Source organism: Pseudophryne corroboree (genome assembly GCF_028390025.1).
Source record: "Pseudophryne corroboree isolate aPseCor3 chromosome 3 unlocalized genomic scaffold, aPseCor3.hap2 SUPER_3_unloc_89, whole genome shotgun sequence".
NCBI classification, from domain to species: Eukaryota; Metazoa; Chordata; class Amphibia; order Anura; family Myobatrachidae; genus Pseudophryne; species Pseudophryne corroboree.
This window is the reverse complement of record NW_026967584.1, coordinates 340,749-356,845: the sequence shown is the minus strand read 5'-3', so window position 1 is coordinate 356,845 and position 16,097 is coordinate 340,749. Positions and strand designations below refer to the sequence as shown.

At 48.2% G+C, this 16,097-nt stretch overlaps 1 pseudogene; it reads right to left on the bottom strand.

Moving 5' to 3' along the window:
• Positions 1 to 14,846: 14,846 nt before the first annotated feature.
• On the bottom strand, positions 14,847 to 14,964 carry LOC134984861 (5S ribosomal RNA; annotated as a pseudogene).
• Between the last annotated feature and the right edge of the window lie 1,133 nt (positions 14,965 to 16,097).

Genomic DNA, 16,097 nt, shown 5'->3' with positions numbered 1-16,097 from the left:
TCTCCCTGAGTGAGCACAAAACCTAAGTAATCAACATGCTTTTTACACCATTGCATTTTTATTTTGGACACCTTGTGTCCACATTCACAAAGCCAGTTTAGTAATGAAACACCATTCTCTCGGCAGGCCTCCTCAGTTTTACTACAGAGCAGCAGATCATCTGCATACTGTAGCAGGACTGAACCATGGTGAGGTTGCCAGGGCCTCAATGTGGCCTGGAGACAACAGGTGCGTCAATAATCTGCACCAGGTAAGTTGTTTACCCTCAAAAGAAAAGGCAAAAAGTAATTGTGTCTGTGAATCTACAGGTATGCTGAAAAAAGGCATTCTTCAAATCAAATACAGAGAAGAACGCAGCATCTGCAGGGATTGCAGAAATGAGTGAGTTTACATCTGGAACAATTGGTGCAATTGGGACAATTAGCTGATTGATCGCTCTGAGATTCTGTACAAATCTTATACTGCCATCAGCTTTGGCAACAGGGTTCACAGGAGTACAGTATGGTGATACAATATGTCTGAGAATACCCTGTTGTAAGAATTGCTGTATCATGGGGCGGAGACCTTCTATCTTTTCTGGTGAGAGGGGATACTGCATAGGTCAGAACACAAAACACTGGTTGTTGCACCGCTGTCCACTAAAAAGGGAATTTTACTTCCATTTATAATAAGTGGCAGCAGAGGTGAATCTTTACTATGACGGGAGAGTTGAATAAAGGCTGGGATACCCTCCTCCGGGCCCCGTCAGTGCGCGGGGTCTTTGGAATCTTCCCTGACTGCGGGGTTGGTTCTGTCTGTCAAAGCGTCTGGAGTTCTGATAGTTATGAGTGGGTGGGGAAATGAGTAAGCTTTCTGAGTTAAGCAAAGGTAAGCCAGCGTCATCTGTCCAGCAGTCCTTAAACCTTTTCCAAAACGCAGTAACAGACTATGAAGGTTTCTGTTTACAAGCCACAGCGACAGGCAAAAAAAAAAGCACAGGCAAAAAAGCACAGGCTTTAAAGACTTCCTTCATATGTGTATAGCTGCGTCCTTTGCAAGCTTTGCGCAAATAAGATATACAGCCATCGAGGGTAATGGTGGGCTTGGGACAGTGTTTTACTATTATCTAAACTCTGGGTTATTGGTGCGTTAGGGACAGAGCTAGTGGACGCACCCTCCAGCAGTGGAGTTGGAGGCGATCCCATCTAGTGTGAAAGGGTTACTGCTGCCAAGAGATTTGTGTCTCTGAGCGCAGGATACATTGGAATGCAAGGGGGAGGGAGAGGGTTTTCAAAGATTTACAGTTTCTCTGCAGCTTCGCTTCTGTGCTGTTGGGAACTGACATTTTTTCTTAAATCTCCATATAGAAAGGGTAATTACTGCCTTCCCGTAGGAATGGGTCCTGTCCTGCTTTCTCTATCCATCCCGCTAAATTATCCACCCATGGGTTAACTAAGTAATACTCTGAGGTAGAGTTGCGGGCGACATACATCTTGCATGTCTCACCAGGGAGGGGCGGGGGATATGTAGTTTTTTTTTTTTTTACTCTGACTAGAGCCCATTGTCAGACAGTAATATAAATCAACAGTACAACTTTAAAGGAAAATATCTAAAATATACAACACTCTACTTACTATACATGCATCAGCTTAACCAGTTAATTAGTCATTGACAATATCACAATATTATCTGTACAGTGAGAACATGAAATCTTTTGACGTGTACGATACTTACCATTCGTACAAGATGTCAGAAAAATACAGCGTTTTAGACAGGAAGCAAGAAAAGTGTTTGAGTAAAGATATCTGGCAGACGAAAACTTACCAGCCGTCTGGACCAAATATAAGAACTTATCTCACTACAAACATACAAAAATATATAGACGATCAAATCGAGGTATTCTCTACGTTACGTATAGACCCCAGGTCTATTTTTAAGTATCCCAGATACTGACGTCTTTGGAGAATTGCGCTTGGACCCCGGGTCCTTTCTCAGACGTATCTTTAAGTCCCAGACATTAAAGATTCTATGGTATCCCTGATACCTGTTTTATGCTTTTACATAAAACTTCGTAATATTAAGTCCCGGACTTAAATATTACCTTGTCACGTGTTCCCGGAACACTGACACGGATTCAGCTTCAGTGTATGACCGCAATCCTGTATGGCAAAGACAGACAATAAATTCTCTATCTTACCATTCAGGGACGATCACTGAATCGCGGACGTAGCCCCCAGCTGAAAGGATTTGCCCTTATATTCTTTAACCCTCGATGTGATGGCCTCTCAGACGTCTGGGAGTGTAAACCTTTATGCTATCAGTTACATGCACAACACAAGCAGTAAAAATTCACACTGTTTATTGTTCGTTCAACAAAAGTATATAAGACAATGCATATGGGTGTAACTGACATGTCGTTACACTCCCATTGGCTCGCCAGCAGCCACCAGGCAGAATAGAAAAAGGCGGATGTTCATATATGGGTTTTCTACAAGTTTCTCAAAACATTTAACAAAGTCTGTAACAGGTTTCATCTGGTATAGAACTGTCCTTGAGAAACAGACACATACAAGCCTGGTATTGTATGAGGAGATAAAGGTATTCAGCACAGGGTAATACGTATCTATGCAAACACATAACAGTTCATATAGCATGTTTTAACCTTTCATTAGGGAGGTAGAAATATTCACTTTTACACTGTAACTATTATAAGGAAATTGATCATATAAAAAGTAATATTTACAAAGCACAGAAGAGTTAACCCTTCAGTGTATATACCTCTGCACCTGTGTCTAATGCCCACGTGTATATACCTCTGCACCTGTGTCTAATGCCCACGTGTATATACCACTGCACCTGTGTCTAATGCCCACGTGTGTATACCTCTGCACCTGTGTCTAATGACCACGTGTATATACCACTGCACCTGTGTCTAATGCCCACGTGTATATACCACTGCACCTGTGTCTAATGCCCACGTGTATATACCTCTGCACCTGTGTCTAATGCCCACGTGTGTATACCTCTGCACCTGTGTCTAATGCTCACGTGTGTATACCTCTACACCTGTGTCTAATGCCCACGTGTGTATACCTCTACACCTGTGTCTAATGCCCACGTGTGTATACCTCTGCACCTGTGTCGAATGCCCACGTGTGTATACCTCTGCACCTGTGTCTGATGCCCACGTGTGTATACCTCTGCACCTGTGTCTGATGCCCACGTGTGTATACCTCTGCACCTGTGTCTGATGCCCACGTGTGTATACCTCTGCACCTGTGTCTGATGCCCACGTGTGTATACCTCTGCACCTGTGTCTGATGCCCACGTGTGTATACCTCTGCACCTGTGTCTAATGCCCACGTGTGTATACCTCTGCACCTGTGTCTAATGCCCACGTGTGTATACCTCTGCACCTGTGTCTAATGACCACGTGTGTATACCACTGCACCTGTGTCTAATGCCCACGTGTGTATACCTCTGCACCTGTGTCTAATGCCCACGTGTGTATACCTCTGCACCTGTGTCTAATGCCCACGTGTATATACCTCTGCACCTGTGTCTAATGCCCACGTGTATATACCACTGCAACTGTGTCTAATGCCCACGTGTGTATACCACTGCACCTGTGTCTAATGCCCACGTGTGTATACCACTGCACCTGTGTCTAATGCCCACGTGTGTATACCACTGCACCTGTGTCTAATGCCCACGTGTGTATACCTCTGCACCTGTGTGTAATGCCCACGTGTGTATACCTCTGCACCTGTGTCTAATGCCCACGTGTGTATACCTCTGCACCTGTGTCTAATGCCCACGTGTGTATACCTCTCTACCTGTGTCGAATGCCCACGTGTGCATACCTCTGCACCTGTGTCTAATGCCCACGTGTGTATACCTCTGCACCTGTGTCTAATGCCCACGTGTGTATACCTCTGCACCTGTGTCGAATGCCCACGTGTGTATACCTCTGCACCTGTGTCGAATGCCCACGTGTGTATACCTCTGCACCTGTGTCGAATGCCCACGTGTGTATACCTCTGCACCTGTGTCGAATGCCCACGTGTGTATACCTCTGCACCTGTGTCGAATGCCCACGTGTGTATACCTCTGCACCTGTGTCGAATGCCCACGTGTGTATACCTCTGCACCTGTGTATATAGCCCACGTGTGAATACCTCTGCACCTGTGTCTAATGCCCACGTGTGTATACCTCTGCACCTGTGTCTAATGCCCACGTGTGTATACCTCTGCACCTGTGTCTAATGCCCACGTGTGTATACCTCTGCACCTGTGTATAATGCCCACGTGTGTATACCTCTGCACCTGTGTATAATGCCCACGTGTATATACCTCTGCACCTGTGTCTAATGCCCACGTGTATATACCACTGCACCTGTGTCTAATGCCCACGTGTGTATACCACTGCACCTGTGTCTAATGCCCACGTGTGTATACCTCTGCACCTGTGTCTGATGCCCACGTGTGTATACCTCTGCACCTGTGTCTGATGCCCACGTGTGTATACCTCTGCACCTGTGTCTGATGCCCACGTGTGTATACCTCTGCACCTATGTCTGATGCCCACGTGTGTATACCTCTGCACCTGTGTCTGATGCCCACGTGTGTATACCTCTGCACCTGTGTCTGATGCCCACGTGTGTATACCTCTGCACCTGTGTCTGATGCCCACGTGTGTATACCTCTGCACCTGTGTCTGATGCCCACGTGTGTATACCTCTGCACCTGTGTCTGATGCCCACGTGTGTATACCTCTGCACCTGTGTCTAATGCCCACGTGTGTATACCTCTGCACCTGTGTCTAATGCCCACGTGTGTATACCTCTGCACCTGTGTCTAATGCCCACGTGTGTATACCTCTGCACCTGTGTCGAATGCCCACGTGTGTATACCTCTGCACCTGTGTCGAATGCCCACGTGTGTATACCTCTGCACCTGTGTCTAATGCCCACGTGTATATACCACTGCACCTGTGTCTAATGCCCACGTGTGTATACCACTGCACCTGTGTCTAATGCCTACGTGTGTATACCACTGCACCTGTGTCTAATGCCCACGTGTGTATACCTCTGCACCTGTGTCTAATGCCCACGTGTGTATACCTCTGCACCTGTGTCTAATGCCCACGTGTGTATACCTCTGCACCTGTGTCTAATGCCCACGTGTGTATACCTCTGCACCTGTGTATAATGCCCACGTGTATATACCTCTGCACCTGTGTCTAATGCCCACGTGTGTATACCTCTGCACCTGTGTATAATGCCCACGTGTGTATACCTCTGCACCTGTGTCTAATGCCCACGTGTGTATACCTCTGCACCTGTGTCTAATGCCCACGTGTGTATACCTCTGCACCTGTGTCTAATGCCCACGTGTGTATACCTCTGTACCTGTGTCTAATGCCCACGTGTGTATACCTCTGCACCTGCGTATATAGCCCACGTGTGTATACCGCTGCACCTGTGTATAATGCCCACGTGTGTATACCTCTGCACCTGTGTATAATGCCCACGTGTATATACTACTGCACCTGTGTATATAGCCCACGTGTGTATACCGCTGCACCTGTGTCTAATGCCCACGTGTGTATACCTCTGCACCTGTGTATAATGCCCACGTGTGTATACCTCTGCACCTGTGTATAATGCCCACGTGTGTATACCGCTGCACCTGTGTCTAATGCCCACGTGTGTATACCTCTGCACCTGTGTCTAATGCCCACGTGTGTATACCTCTGCACCTGTGTATAATGCCCACGTGTGTATACCTCTGCACCTGTGTCTAATGCCCACGTGTGTATACCTCTGCACCTGTGTCTAATGCCCACGTGTGTATACCTCTGCACCTGTGTATAATGCCCAAGTGTGTATACCTCTGCACCTGTGTATAATGCCCACGTGTGTATACCTCTGCACCTGTGTATAATGCCCACGTGTGTATACCTCTGCACCTGTGTATATAGCCCACGTGTATATACCTCTGCACCTGTGTATAATGCCCACGTGTGTGTATACCTCTGCACCTGTGTATATAGCCCACGTGTATATACCTCTGCACCTGTGTATATAGCCCACGTGTATATACCTCTGCACCTGTGTATAATGCCCACGTGTGTGTACCTCTGCACCTGTGTATAATGCCCAAGTGTGTATACCTCTGCACCTGTGTATAATGCCCACGTGTGTATACCTCTGCACCTGTGTATAATGCCCACGTGTGTATACCTCTGCACCTGTGTATAATGCCCACGTGTGTATACCTCTGCACCTGTGTATATAGCCCACGTGTATATACCTCTGCACCTGTGTATAATGCCCACGTGTGTATACCTCTGCACCTGTGTATAATGCCCACGTGTGTATACCTCTGCACCTGTGTATAATGCCCAAGTGTGTATACCTCTGCACCTGTGTATAATGCCCACGTGTGTATACCTCTGCACCTGTGTATAATGCCCACGTGTGTATACCTCTGCACCTGTGTATATAGCCCACGTGTATATACCTCTGCACCTGTGTATATAGCCCACGTGTATATACCTCTGCACCTGTGTATAATGCCCACGTGTGTGTATACCTCTGCACCTGTGTATATAGCCCACGTGTGTGTATACCTCTGCACCTGTGTATATAGCCCACGTGTATATACCTCTGCACCTGTGTATATAGCCCACGTGTATATACCTCTGCACCTGTGTATATAGCCCACGTGTGTATACCTCTGCACCTGTGTATATAGCCCACGTGTGTATACCTCTGCACCTGTGTATATAGCCCACGTGTATATACCTCTGCACCTGTGTATATAGCCCACGTGTGTATACCTCTGCACCTGTGTATAATGCCCACGTGTGTATACCTCTGCACCTGTGTATAATGCCCACGTGTGTATACCTCTGCACCTGTGTATAATGCCCACGTGTGTATACCTCTGCACCTGTGTATATAGCCCACGTGTATATACCTCTGCACCTGTGTATATAGCCCACGTGTGTATACCTCTGCACCTGTGTATAATGCCCAAGTGTGTATACCTCTGCACCTGTGTATATAGCCCACGTGTGTATACCTCTGCACCTGTGTACAATGCTCACGTGTATAATGCCCACGTGTATATACCTCTGCACCTGTGTATAATGCCCACGTGTATATACCTCTGCACCTGTGTATAATGCCCACGTGTGTATACCTCTGCACCTGTGTATAATGCCCACGTGTATATACCTCTGCACCTGTGTATATAGCCCACGTGTATATACTACTGCACCTGTGTATAATGCCCACGTGTGTATACCTCTGCACCTGTGTATAATGCCCACGTGTGTATACCTCTGCACCTGTGTATAATGCCCACGTGTGTATACCTCTGCACATGTGTCCAATGCCCACGTGTGTATACCTCTGCACATGTGTCCAATGCCCACGTGTGTATACCTCTGCACCTGTGTCCAATGCCCACGTGTGTATACCTCTGCACCTGTGTCCAATGCCCACGTGTGTATACCTCTGCACCTGTGTCCAATGCCCACGTGTGTATACCTCTGCACCTGTGTCCAATGCCCACGTGTGTATACCTCTGCACCTGTGTCCAATGCCCACGTGTATATACCTCTGCACCTGTGTATAATGCCCACGTGTGTATACCTCTGCACCTGTGTATAATGCCCACGTGTGTATACCTCTGCACCTGTGTATATAGCCCACGTGTGTATACCTCTGCACCTACGTATATAGCCCACGTGTGTATACCTCTGCACCTGTGTATAATGCCCACGTGTGTATACCTCTGCACCTGTGTATATAGCCCACGTGTGTATACCTCTGCACCTACGTATATAGCCCACGTGTGTATACCTCTGCACCTGTGTATAATGCCCACGTGTATATACTACTGCACCTGTGTATAATGCCCACGTGTATATACCTCTGCACCTGTGTATAATGCCCACGTGTATATACTACTGCACCTGTGTATAATGCCCACGTGTGTATACCTCTGCACCTGTGTATAATGCCCACGTGTATATACCTCTGCACCTGTGTATAATGCCCACGTGTATATACTACTGCACCTGTGTATAATGCCCACGTGTGTATACCTCTGCACCTGTGTATAATGCCCACGTGTATATACCTCTGCACCTGTGTATAATGCCCACGTGTGTATACCTCTGCACATGTGTCCAATGCCCACGTGTGTATACCTCTGCACATGTGTCCAATGCCCACGTGTGTATACCTCTGCACCTGTGTCCAATGCCCACGTGTGTATACCTCTGCACCTGTGTATAATGCCCACGTGTGTATACCTCTGCACCTGTGTATAATGCCCACGTGTGTATACCTCTGCACCTGTGTCCAATGCCCACGTGTGTATACCTCTGCACCTGTGTCCAATGCCCACGTGTGTATACCTCTGCACCTGTGTCCAATGCCCACGTGTGTATACCTCTGCACCTGTGTATAATGCCCACGTGTGTATACCTCTGCACCTGTGTATAATGCCCACGTGTGTATACCTCTGCACCTGTGTATATAGCCCACGTGTGTATACCTCTGCACCTGTGTATATAGCCCACGTGTGTATACCTCTGCACCTGTGTATATAGCCCACGTGTGTATACCTCTGCACCTACGTATATAGCCCACGTGTGTATACCTCTGCACCTGTGTATATAGCCCACGTGTGTATACCTCTGCACCTGTGTATATAGCCCACGTGTGTATACCTCTGCACCTGTGTATATAGCCCACGTGTGTATACCTCTGCACCTGTGTATATAGCCCACGTGTGTATACCTCTGCACCTGTGTATATAGCCCGCGTGTGTATACCTCTGCACCTGTGTATATAGCCCACGTGTGTATACCTCTGCACCTGTGTATAATGCCCACGTGTGTATACTGCTGCACCTGTGTATAATGCCCACGTGTGTATACCGCTGCACCTATGTGTAATCCTTGGGCTCATATATTGTGTGTAAATCTGACTCTGGTACTAGCCAATGCCTCCTGATAAATGTACCTCACTGCACGTCCCTGGTGTGTATGTCTGGTAGGTACATTGAGTAGAAAGGAGGTAACCATAATGCAGAGGTAAGTGTGCCCGTTACAGGACAGATGCACTGTGTGGGTTGGGATGAGTGTGTCTATTGGCACAGTAGTAATAATACAGGGACATGACTGGGGACGTGAGGGGATCTGGGAGTGTCACAGTGACATCACTGATATCTATAGTAATAATACAGGGACATGACTGGGGACGTGAGGGGAACTGGGAGCGTCATAGTGACATCACATATCTATATTAATAATACAGGGACATGACTAGGGAGGTGAGGGGATCTGTGTGTATTTACAGTAATGTCTCCCCCTTTTCGCAGGGTTACACAGTAGTGAAGAAGACATCCGGTGAGTGTGAGACATCGAGCAGCCATCCCCGTGTGTCAGGAGGACTGCGCAGGACCCAGAGCCCCATCACGGTGCCTCCACCTCACTCACTGACACATGAGACACATTGACCAGAAGATCCTGGAACTCCCTAACAAGATCATTCAGCTGCTGACTGGAGAGGTGACTGCTGGGAATGGGATATTATACAGTAACACCAGGGGATGTGTCTGGATGATGACTGGAGAGGTGACTGCTGGGAATGGGACATTATACAGTAACACCAGGGGATGTGTCTGGGTGATGTCTGGAGAGGTGACTGCTGGGAATGGGGCATTATACAGTAACACCGGGGGACGTGTCTGGGTGATGACTGGAGAGGTGACTGCTGGGAATGGGACATTATACAGTAACACCAGGGGATGTGTCTGGGGGATGACTGGAGAGGTGACTGCTGGGAATGGGGCATTATACAGTAACACTGGGGGACGTATCTGGGTGGTGACTGCTGGGAATGGGACATTATACAGTAACACCGGGGGATGTGTCTGGGTGATGACTGGAAAGCTGACTGCCGGAAATGGGACATTATACAGTAACACCAGGGGACGTGTCTGCGTGATGACTGGAGAGGCGACTGCTGGGAATGGTGCATTATACAGTAACACCGGGGGTGGTGACTGGAGAGGTGACTGCTGGGAATGGGACATTATACAGTAACACCAGGGGATGTGTCTGGGTGGTGACTGGAGAGGTGACTGCTGGGAATGGGGCATTATACAGTAACACCAGGGGATGTGTCTGGGTGATGACTGGAGAGGTGACTGCTGGGAATGGGGCATTGTACAGTAACACCAGGGGACATGTCTGGGTGATGAATGTATCACTGTGTGTGTCAGGTTCCTATAAGGTGTCAGGATGTCACTGTCTATGTCTCCATGCAGGAGGTGGAGTATATAGAGGAACACAGGGGTCTGTACAAGGACGTGATGATGGAGAATCACCGGCCCCTCACATCACTGGGTAAGAGGAGACTGTCCTGTATTGTACAGGGGAGAGCAGGTATGAGGGCCTCTATATACACACATCACCTGATAATCACATATATACACTGTACTCAGTCACTGTGTGTCTCCTACAGATGGGTCCAGTAACAGAGATACCCCAGAGAGATGTTCCCGTCCTCTGTATTCCCAGGATTGTACAGAGGAGAATCACAGGATCCCACAGGAGGATCAGGTAGGTGGGATTTAGGGTCTACCCAATATACCAAAGTGACTGTCACTATATGGTCTGTAGAGGAGCTGTGTGTCTTGTACACTGATATTATACTGTTTCACCTCAGTTAAGTCTGACTGTGCAAATTTTTGTGTTTTTAGGTAGAACGTCTGTGTCTGATATTAAAACAGAAGATATAGAGGGAGAAGAAGAGACGTATGTGACTGATATAAAGACAGAAGATATACAGGGAGAAGAAGAGACGTATGTGACTGATATAAAGGCAGAAGATATAGATGGAGAAGAAGAGACGTATGTGACTGATATAAAGGCAGAAGATATAGAGGGAGTAGAAGAGACGTATGTGAGGGATGATCAGCAGTGTAAGGAGGAGGAGATCCCTACAGATATCAGCACAGGTGAGTAATAAACACATATTCTCCTTACTCAGTGACTACAGCAATCTCTTATCCTACACCCTCCTCTGTCAGTACAAATTAATGAATGTGTATTTTTCCAGTGGGGGAGTCAGGAGCCATCAGCACTGTGACCTGAAGGGTTCCGTAAGAGGGCCCTCACCACCTCGAGTCCCGCCTCCAGTCACAGAATGGATGTTTAGGTGACACAGTACCTGGCCAGATAAGGGATTCCCACTTACCGTCAGTAATCGCATGTTGCCGACTATGATGCCACCACCAGACTCCTACCCTGCCGTGGTGCCTGGAACCACGGTTCTGCTCTGTATGCGTCGACACACTGTCTTACCACACCTGTGTGGTGCTGACTATTCCCCACTTGTTGCTTGTCTAGAACTCTGTGCGGTAGCTGGCGGAAGGCGGAGTTTGGGGACACTGAGTGTACCCTGGACAGCCGGAAAACTGAGCTAGGTTTCGCCTAGCCCTGCAGGTCGCAAGATGAAGCAGTCATCTTGAGGCAGAAGATGTTTATTTGCCCAAAATAGTCTTAAAAAAGACTCTGCAATACTGCAGATGTTTACAGCAGAACGCAAGTGGTATAACACACTCTGGAGGCTCGCAGGCCTCCTTTTTATGTCCATGTTCCACACAGTACCACAGGGGGTAACCAATCACTATTTACTCATGAGCTGTGCAAACCTTGGCCACATGCACAGCTTCCATTGTCCTCTATGGACAGTGGGGAGTGGTCACTCTTCTTTGACCGTCCCATCCTGGAGGGTTGGGATCCACCCTGGTGATGATCAGTCTGGGCTGGGGGAAAGTTTTCCTGCTGAAACTTACTTCCAGGAATCTGCCCGGGACCTAGCTCACCAGCTGCTTCCTGAATTCGGGCTACAGAGATGGGCAGCCTAGATCCTCTGTCAGGGTTTTCTGTTCACCGAGGGTGATCTCTATGGAGCTCAAGAAAACCAGTCAGCTTGTTGGGAAGCTGAGCTTTTCCTCTCTCACCCCATGATACTTTTATGTGGGAGGCTAGAGAGGAAGGGATTACGTTTTGGGGGAAAAGGTCTGGAGGAATCCATCAGCCTGCACAGTAATGGATTCCCCCCTCCTGGGACACACAACCAAGTAAGTGCATTTCACTTAAAATACAATTCAAATACACTATACACACTGTTGCCTATATGTACACTGAGCCAGTGCCCTGCACAGGCTCCACATACCCAGGCACTGCAGTGCCTCACCATACTATATATATTAAATAGATTTCAATACATTATTAGGTTTGTTTGTACTGTGCCCAGCGCTCAGCTGCCCTAGCTCTGCAGCCTGACTGCTAGGCCTCTCCCCAGGGGTCGGTAGGGTGCACTGAGGGGGGGGGCTGGCTGTAGCAGGGGCTAACTTACCTGCCCCGCTGCTGCCCCCCACCACCACCCATTGTGGCCAAAATCTGTTGCCTCGCCGCAGCCCCCAGATCTGAGACTGCGGCGCACCCCCCTATCTGATAGCCCGGCGGCTTGGGACGCTCGTCCCGGCCACCGCGGCTCTGTGCCTCTGTAGCTCCCATACCTCCGTGCATATCGCTCTATGTGCCCCCGGCCGCTAGGGAGCCGGCTAGCCCGGTCCCCTGTGAGTGGCGCATCCATGGCGTCCGTGTCTGCTCCCTCCTGGAGCCCGGCAGCCCATGATGCTCGTCCTGGCCGCCGCGGCCCTGTCCCTGTGCAATGTTGAGGCGCAGGGAGCCCAGCTCCTGGACCTCAGCACCTGTCTCCTCCCGCCGCACAGGGAGCCGGCTAGCCTGGTCCCCCATCTGTGGCGCAATCTGGTCATCTGTGGCTCCTTTCTCCGGCGCATACACCGGGAGCCGGAGGTCCTGGTCTCCCAGCTGCGGCGCCTTGCAGCACTCTCCCCTCTGGCGCTGGTGTGTGTACGCGCCGGGGGTTTACCACTTCGCTGCCACTGGAGAGGATCCGGGCCGCAGCAGCGCGCCATCGATGATGATTTTTTTACATTTCAATACCTGGTGCCTAGCATCAGTGCATTTTAAAAGTGTCACCAAGCGCTTAGTGTCCTGTACATGGCGCCGGACACTTAAGGGTTAACCCCTTCAGTGCCACGGCTGCTATTAACCATGTGGCCACCAGGGCCTCCGGCAGCAAGCACCAATTATACTCCTGCTTTCCCCCTCACATCATGTCACAGTTTCCAGCCCAGAGATCTGACCAGTCTCCTCCCCACACTCTCTGGTGTATCTCGTACATCAGGAGCCATCAGCCCCTATTCTACTCCTGCTCTCCCCCTCACATCATGTCACTGTGTGTTACCAGCCCAGAGATCTGACCAGTCTCCTTCCCACACTCTCTGGTGTATCTCATACATCAGGAGCCATCAGCCCCTATTATACTCCTGCTCTCCCCCTCACATCATGTCACTGTGTGTTACCAGCTCAGAGATCTGACCAGTCTCCTCCCCACACTCTCTGGTGTATCTCGTACATCAGGAGCCATCAGCCCCTATTATACTCCTGCTCTCCCCTCACATCATGTCACTTTCACCAGCCCAGAGATCTGACCAGTCTCCTCCCCACACTCGCAGTGATATCTCATACATCAGGAGCCATCAGTCCCTATTATACTTCTGCTCCCCCATCACATCATGTCACTGTGTGTTACCAGCCCAGATATCTGACCAGTCTCCTCCCCACACACTCTGGTGTATCTCATACATCAGCAGCCATCAGCCCCTATTATACTGCTGCTCTCCCCTCACATCATGTCACTTTCACCAGCCCAGAGATCTGACCAGTCTCCTCCCCACACTCGCAGTGATATCTCATACATCAGGAGCCATCAGTCCCTATTATACTTCTGCTCCCCCATCACATCATGTCACTGTGTGTTACCAGCCCAGATATCTGACCAGTCTCCTCCCCACACACTCTGGTGTATCTCATACATCAGAACATGTATTTTGTGGAACCGCACTAGATAATTATTGTTGCTAGCATACAAAAATAAATGTAAACAATGACAAACCAATGTACATGCAGTTGTTAAGTAGATATAGAACTGCTAGTGATTGGCGGTGCTCCCAGGAATTTTGTAGGTTATACTACAATTAGAAAGGACAAGAGGGAAAGACAAAAAACCCTTGTTTGGGAGCACTCATTTGAAAAGATAGAGATGATATGTATAATGAAAAAATATTAAGACATAACCTTTATTTTAATCCTTGAATAAAAAGAGAAAAATGTTGGACAAAAATTAGGGCTCGTGTGTGTAAAAATCTTGTTTAACCTTTTTAGCAAATGAGGTACAAGATGACAAAAATGGTGAAAATATCAGTGCAGTAGTAAGGGATACCAAGTGGTCTCATTGAGATACAGGGTATCCAGAAAGTCACTGTAATAGCCTGAATTATGGATATCAATGATGGGAGCAGTGTACACAAATTCTGGATTAGGTCAAAATAAATCTCAAAAGGGAATGCGAAAAAAGTGAAGCAAGGACTGTGATCAAACTTCCCTTAGTGGAAGGGGGAGGGGTGGTTGGGGAATTGAATGTGGTGGGGTGAGTAACACTGGGCCCACTGTACATGGTATTCTCAGGAGGTTTCCCGTCCTGGTACTGGCCATCGGGCGTATTCGGGGTAGTAAGACAGTGGGCCGTGATCAAAAATGTAAAAACGGGAAGAAAGAGGGCGAGACACTTCTATTTTCTGTACTCTGGTGAGTCAATACCACGATGGTCTGAGACAGTTTTTCCAGATAGGAGAGTGTGTGTGAGAGGGTTTTGTAGGATGTACAATTCTCTCTTAAAAGTGGCCCACTGCACCTGGTATTCTCAGGAGGTTCCCCTTCCCAATACTGACCAGGCCATACCTGCTTAGCTTCCGAGATTGGACAGGATCGGGCGTATTCAGGATAGTATGGCCGTGGGCCGCTAATAAGGGGGAACAGGGGGTCACACTCTCCTTACTGTATTTCACATACCTCAGCACAAAATAATATGGAATGGTATTTACAGAAAGGAGTGTTGAGGAGTCTGCAAAGTGCAGAGTTATTAATAGATAGGAGAAACCCACAATACAATATTATGAGTTCAAGGCTGGCTCACAAGGGTATTTTTAAACACAGATTGTGCAATATTGCTTATTCCAAGTGCAGGGTTGTTTGCTGAGTGGGGGAGACCCACAATGCAAATTGTGAGCTCAAGGCTGGCTCACAGAATTATTAAACACCAAATGTGCAGAATTCCTTGCTTCTAGGAAAAAATAATAATGAAATAAAAATGAAAATAAGTAGCTGAATACAGATTCTAGAGCTCAAGGCTGGCTCACAAATAGATACATGATTGCATTCTCTTGAGGACTGACATGACAGTGCAGAATAATCAAAAGTCTTTTGCACTTAAATGCTGCTATTCATAAAGAACAGAAGAAGTGATGATAATACACTAATGTGCACACTTAATGGCAAGGCTGTAAATGATATCCATGAAGGCATAGGCGGGGAAGTAATAAGATAAAATATACAATCCTATTAGTTCTATTAAAGCTGCTCGTTTTGCTGTATAATTTTAAATGCAAAGAGCAGGTTGTATAGTAAATCAAGTCCTGGGTAATCTACGATATGTTACCGCTGCCGCAATGCGTGCGGCCAGTGTTCTCCAGGGATCCACCAACGTTCCCCCGCTGACAGTGAGAGACGCGGGCGCCCGCTTCCGGATTGGGCGTTGCCGCGATGACGTCACCGAAGGACGTCTTTCTCGACGTACGTTTCACCTGGGTGGGCTTGGTCACGAGAGCCTCTCTCTATTGCTCTCCAGTGACCAGTATATGAGTACTGAGCTGACCAATGGGATTACCGCTGAGGTGATGGATATGTGGTTGGGCCAATAGGGTAATTGCTGGAGTAACAGGTGCGGCCATTTTGGAGAAGGGAAAGCTGCAGCAGCAAGGACAGACGGGTCCTCCAGACACTCGGGACACGCAGGAAACTGGTACAAGGGTGTAAATATGGGGGAGAGCCGCTATTATACACACTATAGTGTCCTAAAAAGGACAATACTCCG